An 18,660-nucleotide genomic window follows, 5' to 3' on the forward strand; every position below is an offset into this window, starting at 1 on the left:
CGTACTATACCATTTCTGATTACAATGAAATGAAAATAGACGTTAACATCAGAAGAAATTTTCTTCTCACTTTTTGTGAATGACCACTGGGCACTGTGTCTGTTAATAGTTAAACAGTCTAGCACTGAGCTATCCCCACAGGCTAAGAAACTTTAGAAAATACACAAATACATGGAGAACAAAGAACACATTTTTGAGCAAGAAAACCAAAAGGATATTGCATGTTTCAAAACAAATGAAAATAGAAATAAACATTATTTCAACATTTATAATAAAAACACAGTACCCAAAGAAATACATACCAATAGTACATATATCAAACAGGAAAAAAAGCTATGAGGATTTCAAATGATCCTATTAGCTTCAGCCTGGGATTCAAGGATGGTTCAACATGTACAAATCAAATCAGGACAACTATTTGAACTTCCCACCAAAAAGCTTGGCACTGGATCCAAACAGTTGCCCACTTTAAGATATACATACACACACACACACACACACACACACACACACACACACACACATATATATATGTAGAAGAGAGAATGTATTTTTTTATTTTTGACCCAAACTGAAAATCCTCCTTAAATCCATCTCCCTTGCCTGTAGCAGTATTATAACTTATAGAAAGGATGAAGCAAAATCTATGACATATACATGTATGGATTTTGCTGTGTTATATTTACCAGAACTGAGACATAGTCTTTCATTGGGGAAATGAGTTGGGGTTGTTTTACTGCTGGTTTTTTTGTTAGTTGGTTTGTTTGATTTTCTGATGCCAGAGCTCATGCGACAACCCTATGTCACTCTGAGGGGTATTTCCGAGACCCCTTGTCATAAAGAATGAAGTCCTCATCTCATCTCAGTATATGCAGAAATAGTATTTGACAGAATTTAAGTATTTGACAGAATTTAACAGTCCTCCGTGATCAAGGCTCTGAACAAGTTAGGAATAAAGAAGAAACATACTTCAACATAAACATAAGGGATGTATAGAACAAGCCCATAGCCAACACCATAAAAAACATGAAAATATTAGAAACATTTCTTATAAGATAAAGAATGAAACAAAGGCATCTCTTCTCGCTGTTCCTTTCAATAGGAGAAGTTTAGCCAGAGCAATTAAACAAGCGAATAACAGCGCACACACACACACACACACACACACACACACACACACACACACACACAATAGGAAATAAAGAACTCAGCCATTTGGAGATGACATGATTCTACACAGAAAGATCTGAACTCCACCCACAACACAACTTGAACCTATAAGCAAATTTCAGCGAAGCAGCCAGATACAAAAATCAAAATACAAAATTCGGTGGCTTTTCTACACATCAGTAACAAATTTCCTGAGAATGAAATCTTAGAAGCAATCCTAATTAAAAAACTGCTACAAAAAGAATAAAATATAAGGAAGTAATAAACCACTAAAATGAAAAGTTACAAATTAGCAAACACAGAAGCATCACGAAGAGGGAGTAAGAGTGAAGATAAGGGAAGGGAGACACTGCTGATTATAGTGACTGACTCTGGAATTTAACAAAGGAAGCACAGTCCTTGAGGTGGTGAGTTATGAGGCGGGGCTGGTGGAAACATTAACAAATCACAAATCCTCTTGAATTTGAAAAACTGTGGGAAAAGGCTGGAGACACAGCTCAGTAGAGAAGAACTTGCCTCGTATGAACAGGCAATTTGGGGTTCAATTTCCAGCTCTAAAAAATGAAGGGACAGAAAGAGGGGGGCCAAGAAGTGGGGGGCAGAGGGAGGAATGGAATGGAGAGAGAAATGGAGAAGGAGGGAATGGAGAAGGAGTGCATGAGGAGGAGACTTGGAGCTGAAGCTCCCAAGTAGTGAGCAAAACTAGGAATGATACAGGGTGTCCCATTGTGACAGCAGAGAGAAATTGTCATCCATAAAGTTCCAGACTAAGAACCACAGAACTAACTTTATTATTTTGTGTCAGGCCGCATTCACAGCCACCCAAGACCAGAGGTTGGACATGCCTGGTATATCATGAACAATAAAACACAAAATCATATCTCTAAATCAAGTGTAGGACAGCGACAGAGATACACCTTTCTCCATTTTACTACGAGGGGGAAGAGATGCATGCACCCTCTCAGCTTAACCCTGATTGCATGCAAATTCCTGTTCCTTTGCTCGAACGATATTATTTTTGAAGACGAAAATGTTTAGATACTTTGTTTCTGGAGAGTGAGGATATCAGTGGTATGTGCCTTGCTGAGTTGTTATAAGAACTAAAATAAGAGAGAGTATATGGAGGTGACCAGCTCCAGACCAGGAGCTGCCTGTGCTCACCTGCTTTCACAGATAAAGCTTGAAACACAACCACATCATTTGCTCAGGTTTTGTCTATGGCCTCTTTCCCATTACAATTACAGAACAGAGGAGTTACAGCAGAGATCATCCAGCATGCTAATCCTAAAATACTGACCATCTGGCACTTTGTTTAAAATAGACTGATGCAACGTAAGTTCTCAATGAGCTACAAGGCATATATCTTTTTTTTTTAATCTTGTTTCAATTTGCTTAGAATTACTGGAAGAGGATGGATGGGAGAGGGTAGGTAGAAATAGTTGCTTGCATTGTGAAGCTTAACAATAAAATTCCAAAGCACACAGCCCTCCACAGAAGCCAGCTTCCCCTCTGGGCTGTGGTATAATGTGTTCAGTGGGCACAGAATGGGGTTGGAGACTTATTGGATTTTCCTGTCTCTACTAATGCTGGTTATTAGACCTCATACCAAGCATGAAATATGTTCCCAAGGCTAAAAGCTATGGAAGATGCCTTAACCCCAAGCAAGGTTCCCAGATCAAAATAGGAAAACAAGTCTAAGAGAGAAACAAGGACGTTCTCACTTTGTACAACCACTCAGAAGCTAATAGCTGTGCTTTAGTAAGATAATAGGTAATAGCCAGAAAACATAGAGGCCTTGTAGTTTATTGGGTACATAGAAACATATTCCTGTCACTGCTTGAGTTGTGACAGAAAATAAAAGCATTTCATAAAAATGGGTTTATATACCAGACACTGACACACTAAAAAAAATAAATACAACTTTAATATCCCTCTACATACCTCAATGCATCTTCCCTTGTACTGGATAAAACACATAGACGCTGGCACATACAGAAAATGCATGTCCTCATTCTGTACGTTCGTTCATGACATTTTTTTTATGACACCCATTTTTCAGCTGATAAAGTCAGGAAAAGGAAAGGGTGGGATAGGAGAAGCAATGGTCAGACAGTTACCATCTGGGCTCAAGTGCTAGCAGCGTAGGCTTGGATCATAGACGTGACACCAGCCGAGAAGTGGGTTGAGCTTATGTGAGCTCTTGCATCCTGCTTCCATGGAAGTGGAAGGACCTAAGGAGAGGGGGAGCTTTAAATGTTTAATGTGGTGCCATTTTTAGTAAGTGTTAGCTGACATGTAGTCATTATCAGCATTGTCATTGTATCGTGAAAACTGGAAGGTACGGATTTAGAGCCTTGAAAACCTGTTGCAGTAAGTAATGGATTAAGTTTCATCATTTCAGAAGCATCTAAAAATTGATACCCAATGTTACTGGATCTGGAGGAAAGTAAAAGGATTAATTTCTACTCTGTCTTAACTATCCTAAGAGGTGGGTCTGTAGCTTAAGTATTTCATCTTAATCTAAAATTAATAAAATTCATATTCCACTTATTACCCTCCTCCCCACAAAAATACACTGAGAAGTTACTTTTCAATAAAATACTGCCCATCTTATGAATAACCACATCAGTAGAACCTAGATGCTCTCCATGTAAACTGTCTCTCATAAAACATGTCAGGGCTTCATGCTTTACATTCTGACACACTAGTTCATGCTGACCCAATAATGGGAACTAAGGATGTATACTAGCCCTGTCAGGTCTGACAGATTACTGCTTTTTTTTTTCTTCACATTACTCTGCTTTGTTCCTAGGGGATAGTCCATTTAGGGTCCCACGAGGATCTCAAGTGTCCAGGTACCTCATCCTCAAACAAACACTCACTTCAGTATAACTGTCCTAATAAATTCGCTCATCGGGTAAATGAGAACACTGATGACTCTGCCTGCTTGCCAATTTCACCACAGCTGATTTCAGGAGGGGCTTGTCTCCTCTACCTCGTGAACTGAACAGCCAGCGCCTCCGGGAGAAAAGCTGTGTAAAAGACTAGACTCGTAATCCTTTTCTTTTCTATGAAACTGCCCTACCCCAACAAGTCCTAACTGCATTAGCTTTACAGTCTGGTTTTGTTTTCCAGACCCATAAAGTTGCTAAAAACTTCTCTCCATTTCTCACCCTTTGTACTCATGGCGACTTTAAATCAGAACATGCTTTGAGAGGGGGAAAGCAGTAAAGAATGGCAGACCCCACCCAAAGAACTTTTTCCACATGGATCTTGGCTTCTCAGTTCCTGGCTGACTTGGCAAATCCCTGATCCTTTCAAGGAATTGTGTTCACATGCATTTGGAGGTCAGATGACAACCTTGGGTATAATTCCTCAAGTGCGTTGCACCTTTTCTTTATTTCTAGGCTGTCTCTCACTGGCCTGGAGCTGATCCAGTAAGTCATGGCTCCTCGCCAGAGAGGACATTATCAGAGGGTCTCTGTCTCTGCCTCCCCAACATTGGCAATATAAGTGTTTGCCACCATAACCAACTTTTTCACATGGGTTCTGGGGACTGCACTAGGATTGTCATGCTTGCAAAGCAAGTGATGTACCAGCTAAACTATCTCACAAATCTATCAATTAAATTTTTATTATTATCTTATGTTAATGGGTATCTTACCTGCATATGAGTTCAAGCGCATGTTGCTTGGCTTTGCATTATAAGTCCATGTTGAAAAAAGAAAAAAGAAAAAATTGGGGAGGGGGCTTCCACAAAAATTATGGCAATTTAAAAAAATAGATTTTATTTTTATTTGTGAATATGAGTTCTCAGATGCATGCATATATGTGAGACACATGCATACTTTACGCCTAAGAAGGACTAAAGAGAGAATCAGATCCCCTGGAGCAGGAGTAAGGAGTAAGTTTTAAGCTACTTTTTGAGTTCTAAAAGCCTAACTCAGGTCCTTTGGTAAAGCAGTCAGTGCTTTTAACCAATGAGCTATCTCTCCAGCTCTACAGTTTTCTATGAGAGACTCCATAAAGCCTATATTTAAATGGGTAAAATCTGTTAACATTTACCATATTAAAAATGTAAAGCTAACCCTTAAGAAATGTTATAGTGATTTAAATGATTACTCATTTTAAACAGCAATAAACATATTACAATACAAACAAGTAATGTTATAAAAAAACACTTATTTTCCTTAAGATAAATGGTAAAAGGATATACCATTTTTCATGTTTTTAAAAAATCTTTTTAAAATTTTGCGTAATAGGAGAAGGCCAGATTCTCCCTCTTGCATTCAGTCTGTTGCTATCTATTGTCTTAGGTTATGGAAGAAAAGTAAGCCTCACATGCTTTGATGGAAGCTAGAAGAAAACTATGATCACATTTCCTGTTAATTATGGAATTGCTCCTTTGATGCTACATCTGCACTCAAGAAGTTATATTTCCTCAACCAATAATTGTAACATGAAACTTAACATCACATTCATGACCTTTTTGGCTGTGCAAAAATGTATTTTGATAGAAGAAAAATAACTGTGATTTATAATTTTAAAAAAATAAGAAGAGAAAGGAAGGAAGAAAGAAAGAAAGAAAGAAGGAAGGAAGGAAAGAAAGAAGGAAAGAAAGAAAGAAAGAAAGAAAGGAAGGAAGGAAGGAAGGAAGAAAGAAAGAAAGGAGGAAGGAAGGAAGGAAGGAAGGAAGGAAGGAAGGAAGGAAAGAAAGAAGTAAAGGAAGGAAGGAAGAAAGAAAGAGAAAATAAGAATGTATGAATGGCTTAAATGGATATAAGTTTGAAATAAGGAGAAAAAGTAAATAAAAGTTGAAAGTTATACTCTTGCCATACTATGTTGGTTAAGTTTCAAGACAGAGTCTTGCTATATAGACCAGGCTGGCCTTGAACTTGCTAACAGCTTCCACAAGTGTGTATTACCATGCCTGTCCATGCTATAAGGTTATTAAAGGTGATATTTGAATTGTGGAGTAAGCCGAAAAGAAGCTGACATCATTCTTTCTGGACCCTATGGGATGTTCTGGATGACCTTGAGTATGAGAACAGCACTCACAATCTTGAAGGAAATCCATGTGCTCATTGCCATCAACTTTGTATAAAATACTCGTTATAGGGAAGGGATAATAAAGTCTTTCTTTCTTCATTCTGGGGTCTAAGGAAAGAGGAAGGCATCAATTATACATATATCTATCTGTATGGATATAATAGAGATTAGATACATGTAAGCAATTGTCCACAGATAGTGGTATCTTGTTTTTACCTTTCTTCTGAAGCAGTGAGTTTGATAGTGAAAGCAAATTGGTTCTAAGACACTGAGGTGAGCCTGAAAAATCACTCTCCTAGATTCAGTTCTTTTCATCTGAGCATCATTCCCCCAGTTACTGCTAAACAAACGCCTTGCAGAGCATCATTCAATTGTATTTGGGGGAAGTAAGAAAGATCTAAGTCCACAGTAAGGCAGAAGTGTAGCAGAAGTTTTGATTGTGTTGTGTGGATATGTTTTTGTTGTAGTCCCAAGTGTGGGATGTGGGAATACTTTGTCCATACCTAATAGCACCCTCATGAGAGGCACATGATCTTTGTCAACTGATAAACAGTGAGAGGGTGAGTGATCCTTGTTAACATGAAACTGCAGCATGGGAGTGGGGGCAGGGGAGACGTGGTTTTGGCCAGCTGAAAAACATCCTGTGTATACTTTAAGAAGGTATAAATAGGAGCCCACACGTATTGGTAACCAATAGGAAGAGTAGTGTGTTCCAAGCACTATCATCCAGGTCTGCCCCATTTCCCAGACCAACAACTGTCATGGAACAGAAGGTGAGAGCCCTCCCCTCTTCCTGGCCTGCTAGAGCCAAGCTGCAGAGGCCTACGTATATGGTCTGCCTTGGGCCATTTGTGCCCAATCTCCCCTCCCAAGAGTGCTTCAAGCTTCATCTAGAGGCTCACTCCATTTCCTTGGCCAGTAACCAGGGAACAGCAGCATGCTCCGAGCACCATCTTCTGGACCTGCTCCATTTCCTGGGCCATATCTCCACCTGCATTCTTGGAGACTGACAACCATCAGGGAAAGGCAGCTATCAGGAAACAGCAGCAACCATAAGGAACCAACAGCATCCAGCATGCCCCAGTTCCTGGTCCCCATCTCGACCTACAATTTCAAGAGATCAGCAACCATCAGACTACTAGTTCTCTCTGTATCTCCAGAGATCTGCTACCACCCAGGAAAACCAGAGGACTACCACCATCTGGGACTACCAGCTAAACTTACAATTCTAGAGGCTAACCAGGCTTGCTAAGACCAGTGACAACCAAATGGCTAGAGGTTAGCATAAGAACACAAGCAGCAAAATGCAGGGCCAAAAAGTGCCATCAGAACCCAGCTATCCTACCTCAGCAAGCCTTGGATGCCTTAATACACCTGAAGTGCAAGAGAACGATCTTAAATCTGATGTGATGAAAATGATAGGGGTCTTGAATAAGGAAAACAAGTCCCTCAAAGAAATACAGGAAAATATAATCAAACAGGTAAAGGAATTAAATAAACCCTTTAAAGAAATACAGGAAAATACAGTCAAATGGAAGAAGAAAATGAATAAAACTGTTCAAGACCCAAAAATGGAAATAGAAGCAATTAAAAAGAAAGCACAATCTGAGGTAATCCTGGAAATAAAAAACCTACAGAAGAGAACAGGAACTTCAGAAATAAGCATCATCAACAGAATACAGAAGATGGATGAGAGAACCTCAGGTGTAGAAGAAACAATTAAAGAAATCGATACATCAGCCAAAGAAAATGTTAAGTATAAAAATTTCCTGACTAAAACATCCAAGAACTCTGAGACAATACAAAAAAAGACCAAACCTAATGATAATAAAAATAGAAGACTTCCAGCTCCAAAGCCAAGAAAATATTTTCAACAAAATCATAGAAGAAAACTTCCCCAACCTAAAGAAAGAGATGCCTATTAACAATCAAGAAGCTTACAGAACACCAAATAGATTGGACCAGAAAAGAAAATCCTCCTGCCACATACTAATCAAAACACTAAAGTTACAGAACAAATAAAGAATATTAAAAGCTGCAAGGGGAAAAATAAAGACAGATCTATCAGAATTACTCCTGACTTCTCAACAGAGACTCTTAATGCCAGAAGGGCCTGGACAAATGTCCTACAAGCACTAAGAGACCACATATATCAACACCAACTACTATACCCAGCAAACATTTTAATCACCATAGATAGAGAAAACAAGATATTCCAAGACAAAAACAAATTTAAATAACACCTATCCACAAATCCAGCTCTACAGAAGATACTAGAAGGAAATCTTAAACTCAAGGAGCCTAACTACACCCAGGAAAACACAAGAAATAAGTAATCCCACATCAGCAAACTAAAAGAAGGAAAGCACCCACATATACCACACGTATACTCTCTAACACCATCAAAACAATAGGAACTAAAAATCACTGGTCATTAATATCATTCAACATCAATGGGCTCAATTCCCCAATAAAAATATACCAGGCTAAGATAATGGATGCAAAAACAGGATCCATCAATCTTGACATACAAGAAACACACCCCACTAATAAAGATAGACAATATGAAAAAGATTTTCCAATCAAACAAACTCAAGAAGCAAGCAGAAGTAGCCCTTCTAGCATCTAATAAATTAGACTTTTAACCAAAATTATTCAAAAGAGATGGGAAAGGACACTTCATATTATCAAAAGAAAAAAAAATCCTTCAGGATGACATCTCATTTCTGAACATGTATGCACCAAATGCAAGGGCACCCACATTCATAAAAGAAACACTACTAAAACTTAAACCACACAATGAATCCCACACATTAACAGCAGGAGACTTCAACACCTCACTCTCACCAATGGACAGATCATCGAGACAGAAACTAAACAGAAAAATAGTGAAACTTACAGCCATCATGAATCAAATGGATCGAACAGATATCTACAGAACATTCACCCAAACACAAAAGAACATAAATTCCTCTTAGCACCTCTTGGAAACTTCTCCAAAACTGCCCATATACTTGTTCACAAACCAAGCCTCAACAGATGCAAGAATATTGAAATAATCCATTGTATCTTATTAGATCACCATGGATTAAAGCTGGATTTTAGCAAGAGAAACAAGAGAAAACCTACAAACTCATGGAAACTGAAAAACTCCATACTCAATGACCACAGGGTCAGGGAAGAAATAAAAAAATTAATGTCATTCTAGAATTTAATGAAAATGAAGGCACAACCTACCCAAACCTATGTGACATAATGAAAGCAGTAAAAAGGGGAAAGTTTATGCCACTAAGTGACTTCATAAAGAAATTGGAGAGTTCTCATACTAGCAACTTAAAACCAAAACTAAAAGCCCTGGCGGGGGGGGGCACCTAAGAGGAGTAGAAGGCAGGAAAAAAAAAAAAAAAAAAACTCAGGTCAGAAATCAATAACTTAGAAACAAAGAGAACAATTCAAAGAATCAATGAGACCAAGAGCCAGTTCTTTGAAAAAAATCAATAAGATAGACAAATCCCAAACCAAAAGGCAAAGAGACAGTACCCAATTACCAAAATCAAAAATGAAATGGGGGACATAACAACAGACACAGAGAAAATCCAAAGAATCATTAGGTCCTACTTCAAAAGCCTGTACTCCACAAAATTGGAAAATCTAAAGGAAGTAGAAATTTTTCTTGTTAGATTTCACTTACTGAAGCTAAATCAAGATCAGGTTAACAGTTTAAACAGCCTATAATCCCTAAGAAAATAGAAACAGTAATCCAAAGTCTCCCAGCCAGAAAGAAAGAAAGGAAGAAAGAAAGAAAGAAAGAAGAAAGAAAGAAAGAAAGAAAGAAAGAAAGAAAGAAAGAAAGAAAGAAAGAAAGAAAGAAAGAAAGAAAGGGAAAGGAAGGAAGGAAGGAAGGAAGGAAGGAAGGAAGGAAGGAAGGAAGGAAGGAAGGAAGGAAGGAAGGAAGGAAGGAAGGCAGGCCCAGGACAAAATGGTTTTAGTATAGAATTCCACCAGACTTTCAAAAAGAGCTAATACTAATATTTGTCAAACTATTCCACAAAATAGAAACTGAAGGAGCATTGCCATTCTATGCATCTTATGACATTCAGTCACCTTGATACATAAATCATGTAAGTCCCAACAAAGAAAGAGAATTTCAGAGCAATTTCTCTTATGAACATTGACACAAAAAAATATTCAACAAGATACTTGCAAACCAAATCCAAGAACACATCAAATACATCATCCACCCTGACCAAGTAGGGGATGCAAGGATGGTTCAACACATGAAAATCCATCAATGTAATCTATCATATAAACAAACTGAAAGAAAAAAAATCGCATGATCATCTCACTAGATGCAGAAAAAACTTTTGATGAAATCCAACACCCCTTAATGATAAAGTCTTGGAAAGATCAGGGATAAAAGGCCCATACTTATACATAATAAAAGCAATATACAGGAAGCCAATAGCCAATATCAAATTAAATAGAGGGAAACTCAAAGCAATCCTACTAAATTCAGGGACAAGATAAGCTTGCCCACTCTCTCTATATCTCTTCAATATAGTACTTGAAGTTCTAGCCAGAGCAAAAAGACAACTAAAGGAAATCAAGAGGATATAAATTGGAAAGGAAGAAGTCAAAGTATTGCTATTTGCAGATGCTATGATAGTATACATAAGCGAACCCAAAAATTCTACCAGAAAATTCCTATAGCTTATAAACAACTTAAGGAAAGGGGCTGGATACAAAATAAACTCAAAAAAATCAGTAGCCCTCCTGGATAAAAATGACAAATGGGCTGAGAAAAAATTAGGGAAAGAAATTATTTGTGGATTCACAATAGCCACAAATAATAAAAAAGTATCTTGGTGTGACTCTAACCAAGCAAGCCAAAGACCTATGTGACAAGAACTTAAAGTCCCTGAAAAAATAAATTGAAGAAGATATCAGAAGGTGAAAAGATCTCCCATGTTCATGGATCGGTAGAATTAACATAGAAAAATGGCCATTTTACCAAAGGCAATCTATAGACTCAATGCAATTCCCATCAAAATATCAATGTAATTCTTTGCAGATCTTGAAAGAACAATTCTCAACTTCATATGGAATAACAAAAAACCCAGAATAGCTAAAACAATCATGTACAATAAAAGATCTTCTGGAGGTATCTCCATCCCTGACTTCAAGCTGTACTACAGAGCAATAGTAATAAAAACCACATGGTACTGGCATAGAAACAGACTAGTTGGTCAATGGAATTGAATCAAGGACCCAGAAATAAGTCTACACATCTATGAACACTTGATTTTTGACAAAGATGGCAAAACCATACAATAAAAGATATTATCTTTAATAAATAGTGCTGGTCTAACTAGATGGTGACATGTAGAAAAATGCAAATAGATCCATATTAATGCAAATAGATCATACCCTGCAGAAAACACAGGTCAAAGTGGATCAAAGATCTCAACATAAAACCAGATACACTAAATCTATTTAAAAAGTAAGGAAAGTAAGGAAGAACCTTGAACTCATTGGCACAGGAGACAACTTCCTGAAGAGAATACCAACAGCTTATGCTCTAAGATCAAGAATTAATAAATGTGATCTCATAAAACTAAGTAGCTTCTGTATAGCAAAGGACAATCAACAGAACAAAATGGCAGCCTACATACTGGAAAAGGATCTTCACCAATCTTACAACTGACAAAGGGCTAATATCCAAAATATATAAAGAACTCATGAAATTTAACACCAACAATAAAAACAATCCAATTAAAAATGAGAATACAGAGATAAACAGAATTCTCGACAGAGAAATCTTGAATGGCTGAGAAGCACTAAAAGAAGGGTTCAACATCATTAGTTATCAGGGAAATGCAAATCAAAATGACTCTGAGATTCCATCTTACACCCATCAGAATTGTTAAGATTAAAAACTCAAGTGACAGCACATGCTGGTAAAAATGTAGGGCAAGGGAAATACTACTCTGTAGCTGGTGGGAGTGCAAACTTCTATAACCACTTTGGAAATCAATTTTCTTAGAAAATTGGAAATAGCTATACCTCAAGACCCAGGTGTATTAGTTCTGGGCACATACCCAAAAGATGTTCCACCATACAACAATGACATTTGCTCAACTTTGTTCATAGCAGCTTTATTCGTTTGTACCAGCAAGAAAACTGGAAGCCACCCAAATGCCCCTCAACCAAAGAATGAATAAAGAAACTGTGGTAAATTTACACAATGGAATACTACTCAGCTATTAAAAACAAGGAAACCATGAAATTTTGAGACAAATGAATGGATCTGGAAAAGATCATCCTGAGTGAGGTAACCCAGACCCAGAAAGAAACACATGGTATAAGTGGATATTAGCCATACAGTACGGGATAACCATACTACAATTCACAGACTCAAAAAAACTAAGTAATAAGGAGGGCTCAAAGGAGGATGCTTGAATCTCTCTCAGAAGGAGAAATAGAATAATCAGCAGAAGTGGTTGAAGATAGAGAATAGGATAAGTGAGGAAACACTGAAGGAAAAGGGAGTAGAAAGCAGCTATGGAGAGAGTGGTGGTGGGAGGAGAGAGAGCTTGCAGAGAGAGGAGAAACCGTGGAAAGCAGCATCTCTTTGACTAGCTGGAGACTTGTAACTTGGTATGCCCCTGAGAAGAGATGGGGTGACTCTAGCTAAGACCCCTGGTGGCAGGGGTCATGGAGACTGGAGAAGCCACCCTCTAACCAAACAGGACTCCTGGTGGAGGGAAGGAAACACCAACCTACCACAAAAACTTGCACCCAGAATCTACCCCGCCTACAGGATGTGCAGGGATAAAAATAGAGACAGATTGAAGGCATGTGCAAACAGTGCCTAGCTCAATCTGAGACCTGCTCTGTGGGAGAGAGCCAAGCCGATGATGCTCTACTGTGTTTGCAGACTGGAGCCCAGCATGGCTGTCCTCTGAGAGGCTTCACCGAGGAATAGATTAAAACAGAAACTGAGACTCAAAGCGAAACAATGGGTAAAGCATAGGGATCCCTAGAGAAGAGTCAGGCAGGGAAAAGATAGAAGGACCTGGAGGGGACAGGAGCTCCACCAGACCAACAGTCCCAACTCACCTGGGCCTAGAGGAGCTTGTGGAGACTGAAGAACCAACCAAGGACCATGCATGGACTAGACCTAGGCTCTCTATGCACATACAGCCAATGAAATGGAATTGGGGGCTGTCTCTGACACGGTCTCTGTTGCATGCTTTTTGGTCACTTCCCTCCCACTGGGCTGCATTGTCAGGACACTGTGAAAGAGGAAGTAAACAGTCTTGATTCAACTGGATGTGCTGAGGTGTATTTTTGGGGGCGGCTGGAAGCTTCCAGGACCAGGCCTAGGTTAGCAGATGGAGGCAGTAAGTCTCGGAGACAAGTTCCTTTTACAGGGGGCTCCTCTTTTCTGAGGGGCAGGGAAAACAGGTAGGGGGATGAGGGAAGAAAGGATGGGAGGAACTGGAGGAGAGGAGGGAGGGGGCTAAGATTGGGATGTAAAGAGAATGACTATTTTTTTTTTTTCAATGCAGTTTATTCAGGAACCTTGAACAATCCTCGGACCCTGGGGAAAGCCAGCCCACAGCTTAAATAGCCTCTGGGTAGCCAACCCAGGCGTGCCACGTGGGCAATGCAGATAGGTCCACATAAATGGAAGCAAGCCAGATCCTCAGCCTTAGCCAAATGTGGAGTTGTTTGTGACAGAGAGCACTCACCATCGGGAAGGTGGAAGGCGGAAACCAGCTCCATCTTTAAGGCATAGCATTCCGCAGCTCTCTACAGTTCCCCCTAAATTTTTTAAAAAGTCTTTTGAATAAAAAAAGAAAATCGGAGCCCACAAAGATGGATTATTTTGCATCGCTTTGCTTCACTTCAAGACTCTCCTAGAGAAAATGGCTACAAAGAATGCTCCAAGTTTGTTCCTACTGTTTGCTGTTTGCTGTTTGACAGGCTGCTGAAATCTGGATAACTGAAATTGGTATTTCCACAAAGAACCCAATGATCCTAATCAGCAGGACATAGCTAAGGAGGTCTATATCCTTTGTCCCTACTAAACTGCTTTCTCTCCTAACTGGTCGGGGAGGGGCTTGGAAGGGTGGTAGAGGCTTTTAAGAACCCTCAATAAAGTAGGTTATTGAAAATCTAAATTGACAGAGAAGAGCAACCACTCCTCTTCTGAGGCTGAACAGCCAGCCTTCTTCCTAGAGAAGTGAGAAGCCAGGATGTTACAAAAGCAGCAAGGATGGCAGCTGATGGTGTGGGTAGCAGAGCAGAGCATGAAGACTCACATTGTAAATGCGAAAAAAATTGTCGTCAGAAGAATAAGCTCAGAGCAATAAAGCAAGAATGAGATCGTGTCATAGACAAGCCACTAGCTTCCTCTAGGGTCATGGGCTAAAACAATAATTTGTGTCACATTAACTATGGGCTAATGTTTGTGTTTCTCACAAATTATCTCTTGGGATGAAGAGATGACTCAGTGATTAAGAGTGCTTGCTGTACTTCCAGGAAACCCAAACTTGGTTTTCAGTACCCACAATGAGTGGCTCATCTGTAACTTCACCTCCAAGGGGTCCCTCTTCTGCCATCCCTAGGCAGACACATACAGGAGGAATGCATGGCATGCACACACACACACACACACACACACACGATAAAATGAAATAAAAATAAATTACCTCTACAATTAAAGAATGACATAATAAATTTAAGTCTTTCATTGTTGAAAAAAACAAAACAACAACAACAACAAAAAAAAAAACCCCTCAGTTCTTCCCCTGTGGGTTTGCCATATGGCCCCTTTGTGGAATTGTCTTGTAGACAGTGTTTCCTTGATACCTTGGTTTTTGTTCTTTCACCACAAACTTTCCCAAAAACACAAATAAGTTAGCCCAGGAGGAAAACATGTAGCCTTGTTGATAATAGCAGTAATAGTATTTTCATTTCTCCAACTTTGAAACTGGGTAACAGCCCTTATCATCAAATAAAAGCTTCCAATAGCAGAGAAATAAAGTGATTGAGAAACCCGTAAAAAGACAAAAGAAAAGAAATCTGGTTGAAATTAAAGCAAATGTCTGCTCTATGCCTCTGTTAATCTCTTGGGCAAATATAAAAATCTAGCACATTTACTGGCTGCCTACTGACTGTAAGTCATTACTATTGCACTGTTTCCACAGATTGATACCTTCTTAGTTGGGACCGCCCAGTAAAACATTCAAAAGGAAGCACTTATGAAGATGAAGAGGCACAACTGCATTCAGATGCTAAGCTTACAAGGTTGTAAGTTTACTGGCTTACTTAGGAATACACTACACACATAAACAAAAGAGTGCTAAAAGCCAAACATGGGTTGTATACAGTATTTCTCTAAACGTTGTTCAATAAAGAAAATAGGCATCTCAAATGAGCAAAGGGATGTTTTCTAGATTGCTCTTTCAGGAGATAAACAGCTAGTTTTAAAAAGTACGACTAATGCCTATAAGCATGACGACACGAGTTCAGATCTTCAGAACCCCGTAAAGCTGGAGGCAGTAGCACACAACTGGGACCCCAGAGTTCCTACTGTGAGATGAAAAGCAGAAACGGGAAAATCTCTATAAGGTCAAAGGCCAAATAGGCTGCCATATACAAGACGTAGTCAGTAAGAGAAACCTTGACTCAACTAAGGTCAGAAGTAAGTACCCATGTCTCGGGCTGTCCTCTGGTCTCCACACATGTACCATGGTGTACATGGCTACATACACACATGAGGAGTTTTTTAAGATTTATTTTATTTTACGTGTATGGGTATTTCACCCGCATGCATATACATGTGTACCACATGCATGCCTGGTGTCATGGATCTCCTGGAACTGGAGTCACAGACAGTTGTAAGCTGTCATGTGGATGCTGGGGGTTGAACCCACATCCTCTAGAGAAACATCCAGTGTTCCTAATCACTGAGCCATCTTTCCAGCCCCCACACAACAAACTTTAAGTTATTCCTTTAATTCTGTATTAAATTGTATCTCTAAATATAGAAGCAATAACCCACAGTAACTGGGAACTATGCTGTAAAGCAAAATGAAGTCATGAACTTTAAGCAAATACCATAAAATCATTAGATGAAAAAAAAATACTTTACACTTGATCTATGTAATTCCCTAAATTATGAATATAGGGATTCAGGGGGTGACTATGGGGATATTATGGGGAATATGATGGGAAAAACAATTGAAACAATTATATCTTCTATAAAAGCTCCCTAGTTTTATAATGAATTATAATAGAGGTTGCTGTCCTCATCAATGAACATATGCAAGGATAAGCCACTAAGATATTGCAATAATTCTCAAGCATAGCAATGGAGTTGGAGTATAGCTCAGTGTTGAAGCACAGGCCCTAGATTCAATAACCAGTAAAAGAGAGAAAGAGAAGGAGAGAGGGAGAATTTCAAGCTCATTTTACACATCTTCACAGTACAAGTACATGTTGAAAATAAAACCTTATTTTTATGGTTTCCACAAGAGTTATCGCAACCTAAAAAAGAAAAAAACAAACTTTTTAGAATTTATTTGTGTGTACGTTTGTTTCAGTGCAAGTCCTATGCTGCAAACCAACCTGCATCTGAGAAAAAAAAAAAGGTTGCAGAAACTTTGGTAAAGAGACTAATGCTTCCTTTATTTACATATGAAAACAATATTAATTATCAATGGCTGAAACAGTGGCAAAAAGATAAATATTTTGTCAGATTAGAAACATCTAAAACTGGGAGAACGAAGGGTGAAGATATCAATAATAATGGGAAAGAGATGGTCTAAAAGATGATTGGCATATGATGTCGCAGCGCGAAATTATATAATTTCAAAAGATCTGCATTTGATTACTCTCTTTTAAGAACATTCTTCTAAATGCATTCGTTGTGCCGGGGCGACACACGTGGCACTGCATACACCTGAAGTCGGAGGACAGCTTGAGGGATTCAGCTCTTTTCTTTCACCAAATGGCTCCTGGAGACTGAATGCACATTGTCAGGCCTGGTCGTGAGTGCCTTTCTCTACGGAGCCATCTTGTTGTTATTCCCTGATTATTTCCTTTTACTTATTGGACTCACTAATGATTCTAATTGGCTGAAACAGGAGGCGGAGAACATCACTACTTCTCCCTAATTTTACTGGGAATTCGTCTAATATTTTCTTGTTACTCTAGGAAGCGGGTGTAGTAGAGGGAGGGTGCTTCAGTGTGTACCACCAGGGTTCGGCTAGCTTACAGGCTGTAGGCACTCTTATTTCCAAGATGTCCCTGCATTCCATTGCCTACTACCCCTTCTAAAGGCCCTATCACATACTGCTGTACCCTTCCTTGAGTTGCAACCTGATAGGGCAGAATCTCACACAGAACACCTTAATGAAGGACATGATTCTCCTGCTCCGATTCTTCATGTTAGAGAGATGCATCACAGATTGCAGCATGCTGAAGAGGCAAGATGATCATACGAGGCTGGGGAGGGGTGTGCACACAGAATTGCAGCCTCTATCCAGCAGTCAGTCAGCAGGCACTGAATCATGCCAACAACTATGTGAGTAAAATGGGCCTTGAGGGGTCTGTAGTGTAGGCAGCACTCCTGATTAGAGCCTGCAAAAGTCCCTAGAGCAGTAGGCCATCTCAACCATGCCTAAATCACCTAAACCACAGAAAGTCTGAGATGGTCTGTGTTGGATTAAGTCACATTTTGAGAAATGTGCTATGCAGCAACAAATAAATAAATGATACCATGAATAAAATTGTGATCCTTCACTAGACCAAAGGGGGAAAAACAGAAGGTATTACTAAGATGGTCAGAAAATTTTGAATATGCATTAGGTAATGTAAGTATTGATGTAAAGTCTTTCAGATACAAAGTATTATCAGGCACAGTAAGAAAATATGCTGGAAGAGTCAAAGAAAGATGGAAGAATAGCTGCAATTCACTTTCAAGTAGCTCAACAAATGAAAACCAATTTGGCTGGGTACAGATGGTATATATTTTTATGTGAATGCCCATATCCAGAAGGTCAGGCAGCTGAACACCAGTAATTTGCCAATGTCCATGGAAGGTACCTGTATGTTTGTTTTATTACTCTATAGAGATGATGTAATCGTAAATGCCAGTCTATACATATAAATTGCCAACTCTTCTGTAGCTTTTAAACTTTTCTACCCTAATGCTTACATTTTAAATTTTACTATGGCTGGAATCCTTAGCATATAAACAGAATTTTTAAAAACTACAATAACCCTATGAAGGTAGAAGGAGTGCATCAAAATCCCAAATCCCTACCTATTAAGCTCTGCAACCTTCACAGTGCCCAAGGGCCTCTGGGAACAAAGCCCCATGGTAAACAGGGTTAGAAATCCACTAGGGTAGATTGTTCTACGTGTCTG

Source organism: Meriones unguiculatus, chromosome 11, assembly GCF_030254825.1.
Source record: "Meriones unguiculatus strain TT.TT164.6M chromosome 11, Bangor_MerUng_6.1, whole genome shotgun sequence".
NCBI classification, from domain to species: Eukaryota; Metazoa; Chordata; class Mammalia; order Rodentia; family Muridae; genus Meriones; species Meriones unguiculatus.